The sequence below is a fragment of the Balaenoptera physalus genome, assembly GCF_965194825.1.
Source record: "Balaenoptera physalus genome assembly, chromosome: 8".
Lineage (NCBI taxonomy): Eukaryota > Metazoa > Chordata > Mammalia > Artiodactyla > Balaenopteridae > Balaenoptera > Balaenoptera physalus.
Genome location: NC_138887.1, coordinates 99,282,369 through 99,298,616, shown reverse-complemented (window position 1 = coordinate 99,298,616; position 16,248 = coordinate 99,282,369). Strand labels below are relative to the sequence as shown.

At 39.6% G+C, this 16,248-nt stretch overlaps 1 protein-coding gene and 1 long non-coding RNA gene across 2 annotated transcripts in view; both read left to right on the top strand.

The window, feature by feature from the left end:
- Window positions 1-16,248, top strand: part of GRM8 (glutamate metabotropic receptor 8) — a 794,802-nt gene that overhangs the window by 189,494 nt on the left and 589,060 nt on the right. The gene's annotated exons all lie outside the window — the stretch shown is intronic.
- LOC309666150 lies at window positions 3,676-14,589 on the top strand. Its single transcript, XR_014266938.1, has 2 exons — window positions 3,676-5,487; window positions 9,539-14,589. It is a non-coding gene; the product is annotated as an uncharacterized lncRNA (long non-coding RNA).

Sequence of the window (16,248 nt, the reverse complement as noted above, 5' to 3'; positions counted from 1 at the left end):
TGGCATCAAACACCCCAGATGGTAAAGTAGGGTCTGGGGAACACAGCAGAACCTGAATGTCCACAAGCATTAGCAGGAGGAGGAAGAGTGTGGGGAGAGGAAGATGGTGCTGGGGCTAAGTATTCCACTAGAGGGGCCCCCAAACCAGACATTAGTAATCAGTCGGTCAGGAATAGAGACGCAGACGTGGAGAACGGACATGTGGACACAGAGTGGCGGAAGTGGAGTGGGGGACAAACTCGGAGATTAGGATTGACATATATACACTACCATGTGTAAAATAGATAGCTAGTGGGAACCTGCTGTAAAGCACAGGAAGCTCAGCTCAGTGCTCTGTGACGACCTAGATGGCTGGGATGGGGGGGTGGGGTGGGAGGGAGGTCCAAGAGGGAGGGGATATATGTATACATAATAGCTGATTCACTTCATTGTACAACAGAAACTAACACAACATTGTAAAGCAATTATACTCCAATTAAAAAAAAATGAAAACAAAAAACCCAACAAATTGGTAACTCGATCTGTGCCTACTCACCTAGAAACTGCAGTAAAATGATAATAAGTTGGGATAATTTTAATATAACAATACCCAGCTCATAGAGGCACTTAACAATGTTAATATATCGATTGGTAAAAAAACTGATGCGCTATCGGATTAATTCAAACAGCTGAATTTTGTAGTTTGTACTCATGTTCCTCTTCAAGAGCATTAAGGATGTGATTGAATTAAATAGCATACGTAAAGCTCCAAACACAGTTTCCAGTAGCTAGCAGGTCCTTAATAAATGGGAGTGCTTTTACCCTTTCCTTTCCCTGATTTCAGTAATTTAAAGAAAATTATTCATGTAGATAAATAAGATTTAAAATCTTCCTATGACCTGTTTCGCTCCAGTTCATGGGAATCTGAAAAGTCCTCAAGAAGTTGAAGAAAAGATTTGGTGGTAGGAAGAATGAGTACAGGTGTTTGCTACACCTGTCTCAGATATAGGGGTAGGATATACCTCTCCAGGTAGGCATAGGATATGAAGGCAGACAGGCTCATGTGAACACTTCTAAGCCCCTACTCCCAGGCCCACTGCATCATTGTATAACTGAGACATATTTGCAGAAATGGGTTCCAGTTTGAGAAAGCTAGTATTGAACTTGTAAAACTGGCAAGTTATGGGTGATTATTTTACTGCAAAAATTCTTTGCTCTAAAAGGTACAAATCAAGTAAAAAATTTTTTCCACATGTATCTGTTGCATAAAATAAATTCTATCTGGATGGAAGGTACATTAATATCCATCTGAATAAATCTGCAAAAACAAGGAATTTTTGTTTTTCTTCTGGAGTTGGAATTTTTTAAAAAGATATACTTAAAATTTTCAAGGAAATAAGTCTTAAGAAATTGATTAACTCCATAGCCTACTGTTGTATACATTTGAGTTCCTATCTTCTGCAGATCTTTCTCCTCATATTCTCTATATTTTATTTCCTAAAATGTATCATTTATTCAAGTTAAATTTCTTACTATATTTTGTTTATTTACTATCATATTCATGATAAAGTTTTATATGTTCTATATGTAAGAAAGAATTGGTATTTAGAAATTTCCTTTCCTCTCTCATCAATTACTACTTATTGCATGTCTTCACAGGAGTCTATGTGCTAATTCTCTGCTTTTTATTATATTATTTATTTTATTAAAGGAGATATGTTAATGAATATATATGTATGTATGTATGTATACATTTGGCATAGGTTAAAAACCACATTTAAAGATTTCATCACTTTTTTTTTTTAATTGGGGTATAGTTGCTTTACAATGTTGTGTTAGTTTCTGCTATACAATGAACTGAATCAGCTGTATGTATACATATATCCCCTCCCTCTTGGACCTCCCTCCCACCCCCACCCCCACCCCCAATCCCACCCATCTAGGTCACCACAGAGCACCAAGCTGAGCTCCCTGCGTTATACAGCAGGTTCCCACTAGCTATCTATTTTACACATGGCAGTGCAGATATGTCAATCCCAATCTCTCAATTCATCCCACACCCCCTTCCCTCTTTCCATGTCCACACATCCATTCTCTACAGCTACGTCTCTATTCCTGCCCTGCAAATAGGTTCATCTATACCATTTTTCTAGATTCCACATATATGCGTTAATATATGATATTTGTTTTTCTCTTTCTGACTTACTTCACTCTGTATGACAGACTCTAGGCCCATGTCTCTACAAATGACCCAATTTCGTTCCTTTTCATGGCTGAGTAATATTCCATTGTATATATGTACCACATCTTCTTTATACATTCCTCTGTTGATGGAAGTTTAGGTTGCTTCCATGTCTGGGCTATTGTAAATAGTGCTGCAATGAACATTGGGGTGCATGTGTCTTTTTAAATTACGGTTTTCTCAGGGTATATGCCCAGTAGTGGGATTGCTGGGTCATATGGTAGTTCTACTTTTAGTTTTTTAAGTGACCTCCATACTGTTCTCCATAGTGGCTGTATCAATTTACATTCCCACCAACAGTGCAAGAGGGTTCCCTTTTCTCCACACCCTCTCCAGCATTTATTGTTTGTAGATTTTTTGATGATGCCCATTCTGACCGGTGTGAGATGATACCTCATTGTAGTTTTGATCTGTATTTCTCTAATAATTGGTGATGTTGAGCATCTTTTCAGGTGCCTCTTGGCCATCAGTATGTCTTCTTTGGAGACATGTCTATTTAGGTCTTCTGCCCATTTTTGGATTGGGTTGTTTGTCTTTTTGATATTGAGCTGCATGAGCTGTTTGTATATTCTGGAGATTAATCCCTTGTCAGTTGCTTCATTTGCAAATATTTTCTCCCATTCTGAGGGCTGTCTTTTCATCTCATTTATGGTTTCCTTTGCTGTGTGAAAGCTTTTAAGTTTAATCAGATCCCATTTGTTTATTTATTTATTTTTATTTTCATTACTCTAGGAGGTGGGTCAAAAAAGATCTTGCTGTGATTTATGTCAAAGAGCATTCTTCCTATGTTTTCCTCTAAGAGTTTTATAGTGTCTGGTCTTACATTTAGGTGTTTAATCCATTTTGAGTTTATTTTTGTGTATGGTGTTAAAGAGTGTTCTAATTTCGTTGTTTTACGTGTAACTGTCCAGTTTTCCCAGCACCACTTATTGAAGAGACTGTCTTTTTTCCATTGTATATTCTTGCCTCCTTTGTCATAGATTAGGTGACCATAGGTGAGTGGGTTTCCTCAAGTTTTAATTAAATAATTGCTGACTTCCAAGAGGATTTGTGTATATCTAGCTTAGATATGACATTTTTAGAAACTTGTTTGAAAACTTGCCTCTCAAGATCATGTAATTCTCAGAAAGATGAAGGCAAGTCTTTTGGGGCTGAAATCCCCTAGAGTTTTTATTCTCTTGTCATGTCTAGTTTTTAAACACCTCTTGAGGATTATGGCAGCAGCAGAAAATACCTAACAGTGGCTTTCATATGGGACTGAATGTCAGAATATATAACCACGTTTTATATATATAAATATATATATATTTATATATTTTATATATATATATAAATATATATAAATATATTTATTTATATAAATAAATAATATATTTATTTATATAAATATATTTATTTATATAAATATATATAAATATAAATATATATATATATATATATATATAACCACCATTGACTAGGCTGAGTTATTTCTCCCATAGTATATGAAAAAACAAATATTCTTCAATGCCTATTTTTAAAAAGTGAACCATCAGTAGGGATTTTTCTAATCCATCTTTATGTACATATCAGAAATGAAGTTATCGAGATCTTTGTGGCCAGTCAAGTGCTTTCGAGAAAACACAAGTGACTTTGATTTCCAATTTTTATTTGCTTAGGAAGAGAGAATAACATATTTAGCCTCATGGAAGAAAACTCTCCTAAAGAATAAGTCTACTGAATTGATGTAGTATATTTCAGGATCATCTAGAAGCTGTTTGTAATTATGATGAAGGATTATGGTGATCTTAGTGTGTGAGTCGGTGCCCCTCAAAATAGCATTTACATGAACGGCTCATGTTGAGAAAATATCTACAAAAGGATTAATTAGTCTAATACTTTGGGGTCTCCCACATGCCCATTTAAAAAATTTTGAGTCTGGAATTTTTCTCTCCTCTGCCTACTCATTTTTCAAGATTCAAAAACATGTTACCTTCCCTGTAGGATCCTCCTGGCGACTCCAGATATTCCTTTCCTGTCTTATCATCATTAGAGGCCTTAGCAGATTGTCTTGAAATCTGTTGCCCACCTGTCATCCTTACTGCCCTGCGAGCTCCTCAAGGTGACACTGCTTCTTCTGCTTGACTTGAGCCCTTGTACCTAGAACAGTGCCAGGCACATAGTGACTCAGTTCATGAATGAGAGGTCACGCCCTGACAGTATGCACAAACAAATGTCATGTTTAATGAACTGGTAACTACAATTTTTCGGGAAGAGTTTATAAGTAAATTCAGAAATGTTCAGGTGTCGTTTGGATAATGTCTGGATGAGATGTGTCTCATCCAAATGTCCCACGTTTATAATGGATACTAACATGGAGACTCTGCTCATCATCAAGGCTCTGATGGCCAGAGGCCCCCTATCTCAGTTTTCAACACTCCTTCCATCCTTAAATGTTTCTAGTCAAAACTAATGACTGCCTCCGCCTCCTGCTCTCCCATGACTTGCTATTTCAGAATATTATAGAAGAATGTGGAGGAAGAGGAAAAAGAATTGGAAGAATGTGGATGATGAGGGCAAGAAATGAGGAACCAAAGAGTTAGGTTGTTTTTTTTTTTTCCCACCAGCCCAAATACTATCCTATCTTATGACCTGAAAAAAGGGGAGACTAATATATGTAAACATTTATCTCTCAAATGGGATTTGGGTGTCATTGGTTATGGGGCAAAGCAAGGAACAACCCATGAAAACCATTCCCATAAACTCTCTCTTGTAACTTTCAAACATGGCTAATTTGAGATCCAGGAAGTTTTAGGAGACCAGGAAATAATTTGTGATGTCTGCTGTTCTCTCCTGCTGACCAGAAGTGTTGACAAGAGCAAAGGAAATCTTTTAATCCCTTTTGCCCTTCCTGGGGCCAGGCTGATGAATTTAATTTGATGATATTATGCCATGACATTGTGTCAGTACGCGATGATGTGTGTGATGGCACAGCGTCATCACGTGGTGACGCAACATCATGACGTAAAACGTCACAACGCCAATTAAAGACGTGACTCCAGGAAGGTTTTTAAATTGAGCAACAAATCTGCAATTATTTGACTAAGGGCTTGAGATATAAGGCAGTGAGGCAACCGAACTGTAAATTACAGATTAGAAAATGCTTTTTTGCATGAATTATGGCTCTTTTTTGTATATGGCTTCTTCCAGAAATTGTAACCCCTGTTCTTTCAAGGCAGGTTTAAAATAAAAATATAATTTCGTTTAAAAGACTGCTCCTACGTATAGTTGATTTACAATCTTGTGCCAATCTGCTGTATGGCGAAGTGACTCAGTTATACACATATAGACCTTCTTTTTTTATATTCTTTTCCATTACAGTTTATCACAGGATATTGACTCTAGTTCCCTGTGCTGTAGAGTAGGACCTTGTTGTTTATCCCTCCTATATATAATAGTTTACATCTGCTAATGCCACACTCCCAGCCCTTCCCTCTCCCACCCCCCTCCTCCTTGGCAACCACAAGTCTGTTCTCTATGTCTGTGAGTCTGTTGCTGTTTCATAGCAACATACCACTTACATGTGGAATCTAAAGTATGGCACAAATGAACCTATGTTCATTTGTGCCATACTTTAGATTCCACATGTAAGTGGTATCACATGGTATTTGTCTTTCTCTTTCTGACTTACTTCACTTAATAATCTCTAGTTGCATCCATGTTGCTGCAGTCATCAAAGGCATTTTAGAAGAGGCTCTGCTTGCCATAGCTTCTGGCAGCGTTGCTTCCTACAGTGGAAAGAAGAATGCTGTTGATGGGAATTCCCAAAGTTAGGCTAAAGTGGGGGTGAAGTAACTTTTCTAGGTGAAGAGGTGATCTTTTTTTTTTTTTTGATTTGTATGTGTGTGTTTTATTATATATTAGTCTCTTAAATCAAATAGAAGACAAAAAGTGGAGCTACAAACCAAAGTTACAACAGTACTAGCTTTTCTCGTTGCCCGTCTGTCTACTTTTACCAGAGGTCTTTATTTCTTCATAAGGCTTTGAGCTACTGTCCAGGGTCCTTGACTCCAACCTGAAGAACTTCCTGTGGCAGGCGGGTCTGGTGGTTAAGAACTCTCTCAACTCTTGATTAACTGGGAATGTCTTGATTTCTCCCTCATTTTCGAAGGAAAGTTTTGCTAGATATAGGAATCTTGGTTGACGGTTTCTTTCCTTCAACACTTCAAGTACATTGAGTCATGCCATCTGGCCTCCGAGGCTCCTGATGAGAAATCTGCTCAATGACCTTCCTGGCAAATCTTCTCTCAGCTTCATAGACTTTCATAATGTACCGTATCATGTCTTATGCAACAGAACATTTTGTATAGTATCGTGAAGTCAGTTAAGTTGTAACCTTATTTTGAGACCAGAATTTAAGGAAAAGGAATTGAACATTTCAAGTGTAGACATTATGAGGTCTTTAAAATTATTACACATTTTCAAACTAGAAATAAAAAGGCCACTGAAGTATCCTGCAGATTTTTATTTATAACAAAGTGAATACCAATATCTAATAACACACGTAAAGAAAAATTTCTTTGGGATCCTTTTTCCTAAGTGTAAAGGGGCCTTGAACTCAAAAAGTGAGAAAACCACTGTGGTGTATCCCCAGCGGTGATGTGTCCATTTCTTGCTCTGACCTCAGAGTGCACCATTGTGATGTACTTCACAAAGCCCTATGAAAGAGAAAGGTGGGCCCAGGTTTTTGGTCCTTAGAGCCCAGGAAGCTGCTTTTGGTGATCTGACGGCCTTGGACCTACAGTTAGCTTGTGTTTTCCTTGTTTCTGCCATTTTGTTGATTTTCATTTCTCTTTTCTCTACTCTTTTTTATTTGTGTCATTGTTCTTTCTACAGTTAGCATAGTCAGTATTGTTGGTATAGTTAGCACAGTTGGTATAGTTAATAGTTTATTAGCATAGTTAGTGTAGTTAGTACTAGTTAGCGCTGTTGGTACAGTTAGCGTAGTTAGCGTTGTTAGTAGAGACAGCATACTTAGCCCTGTTAGTACAGTTAGCATTGTTAGTTAGCGTAGTTAGCGTTGCTCGGTAGTGCTCTCAGTCAGTGTGGTTAGCAGATCACCAGGATGCAGGGCCTCACAGCCAAATCTGCTGGCAAGAAGGCTCATATTGATGACTTCCGGATCCTCCACACCATTGGTGAAGGCACCTTCGGTAAAGTGAAGTTGGCCCGGCACATTCTGACCGGGACACGGGTGGCTGTGAAGGTCATAGAGAAAAGGCGTCAGAGCTTCTCAAGTGTCCAGGCACTTTTCCGGGAAGTGTGCAGTCTGAAGGCTCTGAATCACCCCAATATTGTGAAACTGCTGGGGGTGATTGACACAGAGGAGACATTTTTCGTGGTGATGGAGTACCTCCGTGGGGGGGACATGTACCGCTATTTGAAGATCCATGGCCGTATGACAGAGGCGGAGGCCCGAGGCCCGTTCCAGCAGCTGGTCTCCGCCCTGCAGCACTGCCACCGGAGGGGCATCGTGCACCGGGACCTGAAGCCACCGAGCCTCCTCTTTGATTCCAAGATGAATATCAAACTTACAGACTTTGGCCTCAGCAACAAGTGTGATGACATTTTCCCACTGGACACGATCTGCGGCACACCCCCTTATGCTGCCCCGGAACTCTTCCTGGGGCAGAGCTCCAGCGGCCCTGCGGTGGACGTGTGGAGCCTGGGAGTAGTGCTGTACACCATGGTAACTGGGTCCCGGCCCTTTGTGGGAAAAGACTTCCAGGAGCTGCGGAAGCAAGTCCTACGAGGGCAATACCCCATCCCACCTTATCTGTCTTTGGAGATAAGGGATCTGTTACAAAAAATGATTGCCCTCAACCCCAGTGACAGAGGCACCTTACGTGACCTCATGAGGCATCCGTGGGTCAACATGGGCCAGAAGGAGCCACTCCAGCCACCCTGTGAAAAGGACCGGGAGGTGACAATGGTGAGGACTCCGGGCTTGACTTGCGACCAGATCCAGGACACTGGGACAGGCAGTGTGAGCTCCGTGAAACCCAAGGTGGAGGTCTCCATCATAACTCTGAAGCCCTTCTCTTGCGGGGACCTCTGTGGCAGTGAACTTGAGCCTTCTCCAAGCCCTGTGGTGTCCTCCCTGCAAACCAGGTGGCTCTACCACAGAAAAGATGTGCCGCTGCAGGAAGAGCAGCAGGCAGGGCAGAAGACCGGTGAGTCTGCCTGTCCCCCACCCAGCCTGGAGGCGAGGACTGCCACCCCCAGCCCAGCCCCCCAGTGTGGCACTGGGACATCCACCTCCAGCAGCAGCAGGATTGGAGCCCCAGAGGGAAGCAGCTGCCCCCTGGGTGTGTCCAACACTGGAAGGTCCTTCCACGCTGGGCAGCCTGAGAGTGTGTCCTCATCCACTGTCTCTGGCCAGAGCCAGAAAAAGCAAGGGGTGGCTGGGAGAATCTGGAACTTTATTTTGAAACATCTTTGTTGCAAGCTGCCCAGCATGAGGCGTCATAATAAAGTGAGCCCATGTGAACCCCATGGATGACCGAGGCAGGAAGGTCAGGCCGCCGCGCTCCCTGGGGCCCGGTGCAGGGGAAGAGGAGTGTGTTCTCTGCACGGCCTTCAGAAGCATCGTATCCAAGACCCTGGCCAGCTCAGAGGATGGTCCGGAGCAGCCCGGGCGACCGAAAGCGAGGCCACCGTGGCTGCAGGTCTGCCCCTCAACCCCCACCTGGGTGAAACTTGAGAGACTGGACTGTCATTCCTGGGGCACGTCTCCCCTCCCCTACTCTTCTGTCTTCCGTGTTGGTGGGGGAGGGGGATAGTTCTTGTTCCAAGAACTCCTTGGTTCTTCCAATTCTAGTTAATAAACTTGACGCTCCAGAGAGATGCATCACACTCTGCTTCGCGTCGTCCCTGCACAGAATTGGGGCTGTGCATTTTCCAGTGAGACAGGCGTGCAGCCATGGAGCGCTTGGAGGTAGTCAGAACAACTAAAGGGAAAAATGACCTAAGAGAATTAGCACAGTGACTCCCAACAGCAACAACTGCTGCACTGCAGGGCAGAAATGCAGAAAGTGTGTATTACCTTCCTGCACTACCATTCCCGAACATTTTCAGAAGGGCCGAGGGGAACTTTTGGTCCCTGCGGCCTGTGTTAATTACAACAGAGAGGCCCATTAATAGGATCACAAGGTCCCGTGAACCAGCCTCTGCGCGGTGTGGTAAGGTCCCTGTGCAGCTGAGTTTCATGACTGTCGTGCAGCAATAAAGCAGTTTTTATTGAAAAAAAAAAAAAAAAAAAGACTGCTCCTATCAGAGGTTGTACCTCTATTAGTTTTCTTTTGTCTGTGGAATATGAGTTGGTGCTAAATTTAAATATAATTTCAGAATGAGGTTAAGACAATATACTCTCTTAATTTGCATATTTGTTAAAAATTATTTAGTACCTCATAGAGCTCCTGATAAAATGATTTATAATTGAAATTACATTGTAACTAATACCTTGTGTAGGCATACATTACATAATAATAATCTTCCACTGAGATTCTAATAATATGAAAATGTTAAAAAGGAGAAATGAATTGCAAAATATAGTTTACTCTGTGTGTGTGTGTGTGTGTGTGTGTGTGTGTGTGTGTGTGATCATAGGCAAGCTTTTAGCTATTTGGTGCCCCAGTTCTACCATTTAGAAAATGAGGATAATGCATTTTTTCCTGATTTTTATAGGGATATCGTACGGACAAGTTATATACTGTATGTGAATATTCACTGTATGTGAATATTCACTGTATGTGAATATTCACTGTATGTGAATATTCTTTGTGCTCTTTGGAACAAATGTTGTTATATAAATCTAGGGCACTATTAAATACCTTCTCCTGGGATACATAAACTCTACTTATGAACTTGAAATCGACTAGGGAAAATTTTGGTAAGTTAAAACTAAGATGGGTTTCATATTTGATATTTCATCTTAAATTTTTTCCTGATTGCTTCATTTATAGTTTTATGTGTCCAGAAATGAATTAGATTTATTTCTGATCTTTAATGTTTTGGTAACTCTTTCTGTCCTGTAAGTGTGGATTCAAGGTGTTTGTTTTTCACTGGTGGAAGGAGCTTTACAACCCACATCAAGGAAAATACAATTTGAGCAAAGGTTCAAAATTCCCCCATTCTCATGTAGTTTTGGCAGTTCACAGTCCAGAGAATACCGAAAAAGGCTGAAGTGCTACAAGGGTTCTTTGCTGCTTCTAATTTCAGTGGTGAAGTGAAGAGATTGTTTGTTGTCTTAAAATTCACACTTGCTTCATCACTCCTTCTGTAGCTCCAGTAAAAATGTACCAAAATTCTGTGCCTTCTGAAAGGGATACATGACTTTTTGATGGCGTTTGAAATGGTGGCTGATTACTTCTGAATACTCAAGCTCCACTGGTTGGCAGCTCACATCTGCAGCGGAGAAAAACAATTAGCAAATTTGTGAATTAGCTTTGGTTTACACATTAAACAAGCAAAGTAATTCTTTATAACTTTAACCAGCAGGCTGTGTCTTGATTACAGGATATTGGTGCACATTAATAAATGGAACTATTTTTCAATCTTGCCAGTGCATATGCATTTCATTTGCTTGCCTTTCGTATTTCCCATGATGTACCAGTCTTCAGGACCACCTACGTAGTCTGTAGGGCCCAGTGTTAAAAAATTATTAAGATTTTACTGTATAGCACAGGAACTATATTTGATATCTTATAATAGCCTGTAATGGAAAAGAATCTGAAAAAAATATATATGTATAACTGAATCACTTTGCTCGACACGTGAAACTTACACAATATTGTAAAGCAGCTATTAAGACTTTCAAGACATTTACAGTAGAGCATTAAAGCAAGTGCACAGCCATTCTGAGCACAAGGCCATTTTAACTGCAGGGCCTTGTGCAAGTGCATAGGTCACATGCCCACGTGGCCCTGCCAGTCATGGTTTTGAACAGCATTGGGTCCTGTGTGCTGACTCACAGTTTTTATAATTTATGGCCAGTTTGTGTGATCTCTAGCTTTGGTTGGATTCTTTCAGGTAAGTTTCAGACTGCTTATAATACTCAACTTTTATCTCTCTCTAGATTATAATTACTTAGTTTTGGTTAATAATGATCTATCCTCATTTCTTGCTTATCTGTAACCAAGAAGAACTCAAAGCAACATATCATCAAAAAAGTCCCTTAATAACTTGAAGTAATGGGGCTTAATTTAAACTCGGGTACGGTCTAGTTCACACAAAAGCTGAATTTCTTAGGATTGAGAAAATTAACTTTATCATTTTCAAGTTTGTACAGTATTCAGAATAAGTGCTGCTAACAAGTACTTACAACTGGTAAGTCTTACCTGACTCAAGGTGAAGAATGGGTCATTAAGAAATTGGAAAGATATATTTGTACAGAAATCATAAACTAATTATTTTTAATGGTGTGTTTTCTTGACTTTAGATGTAAGGCCAAGCTTTCCTCCCAGAATCTTGTTTACACTAACAATTTACTTCGCAAACATGTTTTCCCCTAGAGATGGCAAACTTTGATCCTATTCCCCTCTGAATTATTACAAATTCCAAATAGTAGAACCTGGACTTATGAGACTTTGGTGTTTATTCCACTTTGACAAGAATCATATTTTCTTTATATATGTGTGTATACATATTTGGGAAGTGGGTGGGTAGCAGATTTAACTTCAGACCATATTTTGCCGAGACTATTAGTAACAAGAGTAAGTCTTTAACAGTCACTTTTTTTCTGGGCAACTTGTAGATTGTTAATTCATTTTCCTTCAGGTTTGCATGGGGTTCTCAAAATTCACTGAGATGAAACTCCCTCTGATGTGTTCCCCTATACAACATCCCACCAGTAGACTGTTTAGTTTGTTACTGATCTATCTAACATGGGGAGACTCACAATCTCATCATCCTGTACATAAATTTCCTTGCTATGCCAAGTTACAATCTGTTTTCTTTGAACCTACTAATTCTCATTTGACCTCTTTGGGTCCTTCAGAGTATTTAAAAATAGCTATCATATCCTTCTTTCCTCCGGACTAAACAGATCTTTGAAAAAAATTTATTATTACTTTTTTTAATGTCTCTTCATCTGACATGGGACTCTTCTGGTGTGAGAATGTCCATTTTGTCCACATCTTTAAGTTTCAACACCACTTGGTCTATATCTTTAAGATTCAACATCAAAATCCATATGCCATATGGAAGTAAATTACCAGAGCCAAGAAAATTAAGCCTATGGCTGCACTTCTATGAGATACTTTTCTTATTTCTGTTATTGCAGAAATGTCTTATTTCTATTATTGCTATAGGTGGCTCCAGCTTTCAGGTAGTCATATTGTTGATTCATATTGAATTTACTGTCAGCCAAAGTTCCTATGTCTCTTAAGGTAGCTGCCAAACCATTTTTCTTTAAACATCCTGTACTTAAGAAGTTTATTTTTTGGATCTTCAACTTATCTCTGTTAAATTTCAATTTGTTTGACTTGACTCATCGCTTCACCCTGTCAAATCTATTTTGGTTTCTATAATCCATTTATTATCCCACTCAATTTTTTGTCATCTTCACATTTTAGGACCTTGCTCTCTGTTCATCTAAACCACTGATAATATTTCAGAACAGAAAAAGAGCAAGGACAGAACCCTGCAACATGATTCTTTGTCCAGGTTGAGCTTCTATTCTTAATCACTAGCTGTTTATTTTTTTCTCTCTTTTTTTCATTAAAAAAAATATTTATTTGTTTGGTTGCAGCAGATCTTAGTTGCAGTAGGCAGGCTCCTCAGTTGCAGCTCGCAGACTCCTTAGTTCTGGCATGCGAACTCTTGGTTGCAGAATGCATGTGGGATCTAGTTCCCTGACCAGGGATCAAACCCAGGCCCCCTGCATTGGGAGCACGGAGTCTTAACACCAGGGAAGTCCCAATCTCTAGCCGTTTGAGTATAGCTCTTGATCTGATTACTGGTTGTCCTAACATCCAGTACACATTTCTCCATCTACTCCATTTGGGTATGAAAGGGCCTGCCAGATGTTTTGCTATAATCCAATGCACATTACTGGCTGCATTTTCTGACTAGACTACTAGTGCCCTCAAAGAAAATTATGAAGTTAAGGTACATAACATAATATATTAAGAAGTTTGGTGAAGATGAAATAGGTACCACAGGTAATTCACAAAGTCAATCACCCACAAGGTAGGAAAAGCCAACTATATTTACCTAAGTGAGAATAGGGTCTGGGTGGGTCCCACTGACTAATTCTCATTCTAGGCTCCATTACTGTAGCTTTGTTTTTCACCACCAGAGAGGCATATCCTCATAACGATGAATAATAGACAATGTCAGGGGAGTATCTGAGTAAGAAGTATTAAGTTGTAGGTAAATGTTGAATGGAGGCTGGAAGTTGTTAGAGTGATATACAAGGTGGAGCTCTTAAAAAGCTCATTTACAAAGCACGAGTCTATCTTTGGGGTGTTAGTATTGTCGCTGAAATGGGCTAAGACAGACTTAGAATTCTGACTGGTATTTAATAGTACTGTGATCCATACCAGGTAGGGAGTATCTGTCTCTCAGAGTTGCTGTAAGGATTAATGAGAAACTGTCATAAGTACCTAACATAGTCCCTGGCATAGTATGAGCTTAATAATTTATCCTATTAATTCATTCAGTAAGCATTAACTATATGCTATTATGTAATAGTGACTGGGCAATTTTTTGTGCAATAACTGAGCAGTGTGTATTTTTCCTATCTGTTGAAATATATACATTATATATAAATAAGTAAATATGTATACACACATACTGCATTGGGTCTAGCTGGAGTCTACATGATTCATTAACGACTTTTTCATTTTTTAGCCAAAAAGTTTGAAAACTTAAGACTGAGACTATATATACAAGGCCAGAACAATTGGTTTATTTGGTCATTCCATAGAACCAAAGGATTTCAGAGATTGGAGGGACTTTATAAACAATAAAGTCCAATCTGTGCATAGCATAGGTTAGGAAACTGAGGCCAAGAGATGATTTCCCAAGACTACTACATCTTAGAGTGAGAACCAGATTTGCTTGTTTTTGCCTCAGAATCCTAGTCAGTCAACATTATGTTTCCTACCATATCACACAGAGCAAATGCCTCAGAAGGGGCCTGGAACCCTCAAGCTTGTGATTTGGCGTCACAAGCCCTAAAGCGGAAAATGCCATCTCAACCTGCCTGGCTGATTTGAATATGCAAACTAGTAAAACTTAAAAAGGTATGACAGATCTTGGTGGTGGGTATACTTTTTTGTGTATTTGAAATATTTTATAGTAAATAATAAATTAGTTAAAATTGGTCACTCTTTGTAGGCATAGTTCATCAATATTATGATGTCCATGTTACTGGAATATTGATCACATTTAAAGGATCAACAAACAAACCTATTTGGAAAGGGAATTGCTCTTGTAAGGCAAAACTTGAGAGAAGCTCAAAAGAATCCATGGAAAATGAGAAGCTAAGCTTTCCTTTGTGGAAAAAGTCAACTACTTAGTTGTGTTGAATCATATCTGATGTCAAAGTGGAGGATAAGGAGGGGGAGGTGATATCCAAAGAACAGGGATAAAGCAGTGAACGTCACCGTAATGCTGATTCGAAATCCTCTTCAGCTTGGTGAAATCCATGCTTAGGGATAAGATTCTCCTTCAAGGAAAGGTTGCTTACAAATTCAAGGTCATTTTCTGAATCCCACACAGCTTGTCTGTGTGCCAAAGTTTTCTGGTTTTATTTTTATTCTTTTTGCCTTAAAAATATATCTTAGAACACAGGTTCTCTGATTCCTGCTTTGTGATATGTTATTAGTGCCCATCCCAGTTGCTGAGGCAATTGTACACAGGGGGCTATTAAGTCAGACATCTGGACAATGACCAAGGCCTGAGGAGGCTGCAGTCTATGTATAGAGACCAAAACGGCAAGGGGCTGGGCATTTTTCTCTTTGAGAACAAAAATAGATCATAGAGAATGAATTCAACCTTCTCTCTTTTGCAAGATGAGGAAACTGAGGGCCCGAGAGAGAAAAATAATCTGCCCCGTGCCAAAGATGTGTTATCAGAGTTGGCCTTAAAACTCAGGTAATTTCATAGCAGATTCCAACTGATTTTTTTTCTTATCAAATTTTTAATGAACTATTTCATGTATACAGAAAAGTATAAAAAGTAATATGAAACACCAGTGTACCCATTCCCCCTCATGTCAAATTTAACTTACTGCTATATTTTCTTTAGATTTTTTTTTAAGAAATAAAATTGATGAATCCCTGTTAGTATCCACCCCTGGTCCCCTTTCCTCTTACCATCCTTCTCCAGAGCTAACTCCTGTCCCGAATAGGCTGCTTGTCATTCCTATGCTTGTCTTTATGATTTTACTACATGCAGACGTGCCACACATAATACCCAATATTATTCAGCATGTTATAAACATTGCATAAACATTATCAAGCTCTGTGCATTTTTCTAGAACCTGCTTTTTTGGCTCAACATAATGTTTTTGAGATTTCTCTGTGCTAAAACGTAGCTCCAATTAATTCATTGTAACTTCAAGTGGCATTCCAATGCACAAACATACAACAATTTCTCCATTCTTCTCTGTTGATACGTATTCTGGTGAGTCCTGATTTTTTGTTATGAGAGACAAAGCCATGGTGAACATTCATATTATCTCCTTTTGCACTGGTGTGAGTTTCTGTATGTCAGAGTTTCCCTCCTGGTGGGCCTGTGAGAGGGTTATAGTGAGGTGCTCAGGCCACACTACTGAACAGGGCTGGGGCTGGTGGCTTCAGGCCTCTGGCAGTTTCATCCTCTTAACATGGGGTGCTGTGCAGATACCATCACTTTCTGTGTTTGCCTGAGATGTGCAAAGGTTGGGAAGAAACGTGTTAAGGCAGTGGTTCTTAAATATTAGCATGCATCAGAATCACCTGGAGACCTTGTTAAAATGATTGCTGGCCCCTCCCACTCCT